The sequence below is a fragment of the Patagioenas fasciata genome, chromosome 7, assembly GCF_037038585.1.
Source record: "Patagioenas fasciata isolate bPatFas1 chromosome 7, bPatFas1.hap1, whole genome shotgun sequence".
Lineage (NCBI taxonomy): Eukaryota > Metazoa > Chordata > Aves > Columbiformes > Columbidae > Patagioenas > Patagioenas fasciata.
The window spans coordinates 47,495,743-47,501,742 of NC_092526.1; positions in this window are offsets into that span (position 1 = coordinate 47,495,743).

Sequence of the window (6,000 nt, forward strand, 5' to 3'; positions counted from 1 at the left end):
CATGGCCATGCGGACAAAAGAGGTGACTATGCTGCTGTATTCAGCATTGGTGCAGCCTCACCTTGAGTGCTGTGTGCAGTTCTGGGCCCCACATATTATTACAACAAGGACGTAAAGGTCTTTGATTGCTTCTAGACCATCCCCATACCCATTGGAGGCCGTTAGGAAGAGTTCCTGTCTCCAAATATCCAGCCCAGCTTCTTGCTGCATGAACAACCAGGAGAAACTGCCCCGGGACCCTCATTTCAGACCCCATCTCCTCCACCCCCTACAGGCAGTGCTCTCCCCCTTGTCACTGAGGTGTTTCCAGGGACCCAAGAGACACCTGTGGGGAGGAGATGTTGGGTAGGGATATGGTGTCCTTCAGTGCTCCTCATTGTACCTCCTGCTGGGCTTTGTGCCACTGCTCACAACCCTCTGAACCTGGATGTTCAGCCAGTTCTCAGTGGTGCTAAACAGGAATATGCCCATGAGCACTTTGGGCTGCACTGGGAGGGTCGTGGCCACCCAGAAAAGGGCAGTTATTGTCCATCGTGACTCAGCACTGGTGTGGTCACATCTGGAGCGGTGTGTCCCAGTGTGAGGTTCCCCATTTTGGAGGAACAGGGAGGAGCTGTCGTGTGGTCAGAGAAAGTCTGGGTCGTGTGTGGAGATGCTGAGAGACCCAAACTTCTTTAGCCTGGTGAAGGGGAGGCTGAGAAAACGTGCTGGTTTTACTGAAATTGAGTTAATTTCCTTCATGCATTTTGAACCTCTGTCCTTCACAGCCAGTACAGTCTTTTGTTTAGATTTACTATGACAATAGTGAGATAATGACGTTTCTTCCCTGGGATAGAGTTAATTCTGTCTTTCAGCAGCTTTACAGTGTTTGCCATTTGCTATGAAAGGAATGTCAGAACTCACTGAGATCTCGGCTGTTGTCAGGGAAACCAAGGACTTCTTTGGCCATCCAGCTGCAGATGCAAACTGGCAAGAGGGGTCACAGACAGGACAGCACCTTGATTGACATCCGGGTCAATCAACGAGCTGTTCTCTACCATTAGTGTCATGCTCGGTATAAAGCTGGAGATGCCCTTTCCAGCCAGTTAGTTTTGGTTTGCCGGCTACTTTGGTTGACTCTGTTTGGAGGTTCCATTCTATTGGGAGTTCAGTGTTAGTTCAGTTTTATGGTGTTTTCCTGATTTTCATTTGGCCCTTGGGCCTCTCTGCCTTTTGCACTTTTACTTTCTCTTGCTGGGATCAGCTGTTCAGGACCAGGGTTCTCTCTTATTTGGGGCTGCCTGTTCAGCACAGCTGGAGTTATGTGGGGGATTGCACAGAGTATCATATATTTTACTTTATATGTATTTTAGTATAAGCATATTAGAAGTAGCAGTGTATTATTTTCATTGTCTTATTATATTTTTTTTATAAACTCACAGGTTTCTCTCTTCCCTTTCATTTCACTCTCTTATCCCACTAGAGGACTGGGAGCAGGATGTGAGCAGCTCTCATGGTCTTACTTGGTGGCTGTGGTAAAATCATGACAAGAAAAGGTAGTAGTAGCTTCAGAAATGTTGAAAATCACTTTCCAAGATTATGGCACTTTTTCTTTTTAGTAGATGAAGACTGCATGAGAAAGGAAAACCATCAGAAACTGCAGCTCTGGAGGTGCAGACTGGAGCTCAGGATAAAGAAATGTCATTCTGAGCACAGTGCTGTGGTCATTCAGAAGGACCCCGGATCAGCCATGACGTTGTGTTTCCAGGAACAGCTGGTGAGGATGGAGAGACAGCAGCACAGGTGGGGACACACTGGGGTGAGAACAAGGTGGGGAAGTGCATGGGGTGTCTGCAGCCTGTGGGGAAACAGCCACAGGCCTGGGGCAGTGTAGGAAGTACCATGGTGGACATGGCCAAGGGCACTGGCAAGGTTGGATGTCCCTGCAAGAGCCAAGGTCTTCATCCTCTTGGCTTTGGCTTGTGTCCCAAGGCCTAAGAGGAGACACATGGTTGTCATGGCCATGGCACCCCATTGCCTCCTTGCACCCCCAGGGAGTGTCACACCATTGTCCTGCACTGGGCATCGCACTCCCCACATCCCCACCAAGAGCCCTGAGCCACACGTAAGGAACAGGATCTCCCTTCCTAGGGACATGGGGTCAAGGCTTGGCCATTGTCCTTCATCAAACAAACCAAGGGTTTTCTCAGCATCAGAGCTGCTGCACTGTGCTTGGTATCTGAGGTTCATGGACTCAGCACCAAATACGCCATGGGGCTCATTAAAACACAGAAAGCCCTAACGAGCAATGTTTCTTTCCCTAATTTTCTTCAAATGTTCCAGACTTGTAGAACTAACTGGAGAGGTTTCAATGGGACACTTAGTGATGAAGATTTCAAAGAAGATTTAATGAAGGAGGTTTTTTCATTCAAGGGTATTTTCTATCATTTTTCAGTGTATAGAAGAAGTGACAGCAGCATTCTACACTGGACATTGATCCCAAGGGTCTCCTGAAGACATCTGGACAGGCAGAACAGTCCCTTGGGGCTGGACACTGTATGGACAACCTCGCTCCTCACCCCCACCCCCAGTCTGCCGGTTCCCTCATCGGCCACCAGAGACTTTCATCACTTTTCCTCACATCAGACTTCTCCACTGAGCTCTGCAGGAGATGCTGCAGCTCCTGTGCACCAGCTCCACCTGCTCTCCTGTGCAAACACTGCACAGTTTAATAAACAGTAAAACACTTTCCTCAGCTGTGTGTGTAAGCTGGATCTGGTGAGGTCCACCATCCACAAGGGACATCCACAGAAGAACTGGTTTAGACAGAGAGACAGGAAAGGATAGAAATAAACACAATGAACGTGTTGCCCACCATGTTAATTAGAGCTCTGAAGAATGGGTCAAGTTCGTAACTCCCTGAAGCTCAAAGCAGAAACCAGACAGTTGAGAGGAACTGAATGACCAAAGAGCAAGTGGAGGAGAAACCTGAGAGCACAGGGAAGGGAAATGTCCAGACAGTCTGCTGGAAAGTTGTCCTTTGACAGGGACATTTAATCAGGAGAGGTGGAAACTCCTAAAAGATGAGGGAGATGAAATAATAGAGTGTTGGTAATAGAAGTACAGGGGAAGACCCGTGTATCTTCTCCTATCCTTAGTACACTTACCGGTAATTCACTTTTGTGGCTTTTCTTTTTTCCTTTGTTTTAATAAGTAAAAAAAAAAAAAAAAGAACAAAACAAGACCAGAAATCACACCAAAAAAACACACACCAAAAAAACCAAAAAAACACAGCAAACACAAAAAACACACACAGGAAAACAAACAAAGAAAGACCCACAAAAAACGCACAAATCCAAAAAACAACAACAAAGAAGTGCACCTTTCCAGGCAGACATCAGTCATCAGTTTTGTCACCATGAACAGCCAGTGCCATTTTAGGGCCCCACTGTACCTGAGGTGCTGACCTGGGACTGGCATCTATCACACAGGACCTGGGGAGACCAGAGCACCTTGCAATGCAGGTGGAGCCTGGGCAGGGGTTCCCAGGGCATCCACACTGGCACAAGGTGTTGGTGTCCCTGGAGCTGAAGACATTTGCATCCTAAATCCATGCCCAGTTCTGGAAAACTCTTTCCTACTCAAAGAAAAGGAACCCCCCAAAAGAAAACAGAAAAAGGAAAGAAATGTATGTCGTCACCTTCCTCTGCTTTGGATCTTTGTCTTCAGTTCTTCTTTTTTCATTTTCATTGACATTAACTGACATCTGATGGCCCTACAAGCATTAAGCCAAGATCATTTTGTGTCCTGCATAGCGCCCCATGGCCTCTGAACCCTCCCTGCCCAGGACTCCTCACACTTTGCCCAGAGCGAGTCACACTGAGGTGGTGGCTGGTTCCCTGGCTGAGATGTTGGTTTAGGTGGTCACCTACAGCACAGGTGGATCCTGCCCCATCATCGTCTGCTCTGCTCCAGTTAGAAACAGAGCCCAACATCACAATGGAATCATAGGAGAACTGAGGTTGAAGGGACCTCAGGAGTCTGCAGTACAACCTGTCACCAACTGGGTCACACCAAGGTGTTCAAGCCTTGATCCAATCCGAGTTTCAGCAGGACTAGAGAAGTGATGATCCATTTATACTCGGCACTGGTGAGGCCGCACCCCGAATCCTGGGGTCAATTTTAGGCCCCTCATGGCAAGGAAGACATTGAGTTGCTGGAGAGAGTTCAGGGAAGGGTGACAAGGCTGGTGAAGGGTCTGGAGCACCAGTCTTATGAGGAGCGGTTGAGGGAGCTGGGGCTGTTCAACCTTGAGAAAAGGAGGCTGAGGGGAGACCTTGTCACTGTCTACAACTGCCTGAAAGGAGGTTTTATCATGGTGGGTGTTGGTCTCTTCTCCTAAGTAGCAAGTGATAAGGCAAGAGGAAATGGCCTCAAGTTGCACATGGAGAGGTTTAGATTGGATATTAGGAATAAATTATTCAGGGAAAGGGTTTTGTAGCAACGGAACAGACTGCCCAGTGAGATTGTGGAGTCACCATCCCTGAAGGTGTTTAAAAGACAGATAGATGAGGCTCTTAGGGACGTGGTTTAGTGCCAGATTTAGGCTATGGATGGACTCAATGATCTTGAGTGTCTCTTCCAACCATAATTATTCTATGATTCTATGATAAGTCATTTTTGATATTTTCCGTCTCAGAGGAAGCACATCCCAGTGCGGCATTTAGATGGTTTCTTGGGGAAGTTACTCTCAACACCACCCCACAGGCCTCCATGTCCTCCACAGTGATAGCTGAGGCATTTGTGCTCATTTGGGCTCATTTGTCCCCACAAACACTGTGTGCATGCTCCCATCTGCCCGCTGTGCACACTCAGACTTCTGACCTAGTCATTCAGAGTCCTTCCACGGAGGGACAAACAACCTCTCTCAGATATGGTGAGAGGACAATAATCAAAATGGTGGTTGCAATGGGCTGATCTGTGACGAATGCCTTGGGACAGCAGCCACAGCGCGTCCAGGAACATGGGCAAAGACCAGACCCTGCTCTCCTGGTCTTTCATGTCGCTCCCAGCAGGCCTGGCCATGCAAAATCACTGCTCTGTGCCCCACAGAATCACAGCCTTGTTTGGGTTGAAGAGACCTCTGGAGATCATCCAGTCCAACTCACCTGCTAAAGCAGGTTCACCCAGAAAAGATCGCACAGGACCATGTCCAGGTGGGTTTGAATGTCTCCAGAGAAGGAGACTCCACACCTGCTCCGGGCACCCTGTTTCAGGGCTCTGTCACCCTCCAAGTAAAGAAGTTTATCCTCATACACAGATGGAACCTTCAGCTTGTGCCTGTTGCACCTCATCCTATCATTGGGCGCCACTGAAAGGAGTCTGGTCCAACCTTTTGACACCCACCCTTGAGATATTTATAAACATCGACAAGATCCCCTCTCAACTTCTCCAGCTGAACAAACCCCCTCTCTCAGGCTCTCCTCATTAGAAAGATGCTCCAGACCCGTTGTCATCTTTGCAATCCACCACTGCACTTTTTCCAGTAATTCCTTGTCTTTCTTCAACTGGGGAGCCCAGAACTGGACCTAGTACCTCCAGATGCGGCCTCGGCAGGGCAGAACAGAGGGGGAGGATTCACCTCCCTTGACCTGCTGGTCACATTCTTGGCAATGCACCCCAGGTACCATTGGCCTTCTTGGCCACAAGAGCACGTTGTTGACTCATGGTCAACCTGTTATCAACCAGAACTCCCAAGTCCTTCTCCACAGAGCTACCTTCCAGGTCTGCCCCTAACCTGTAGTGGTGCCTGCGGTTATTCCTCCTGAGGTGAAGGACCCTACACTTGCCTTTGCAGAACTTCCTTGGGTTCTCCCCTGTCCAGTCCTCCAACCTGTCCAGGTCTCGCTGGATGCCAGCACAGCTGGTGTGTCAGCCCTTCCTCCCAGTTTGGTGCTCCCACCCTGCACACTCACACACTTCAGCTTTTCACTGGTGTTTCCCTCTCTGGGGCACTTTCCA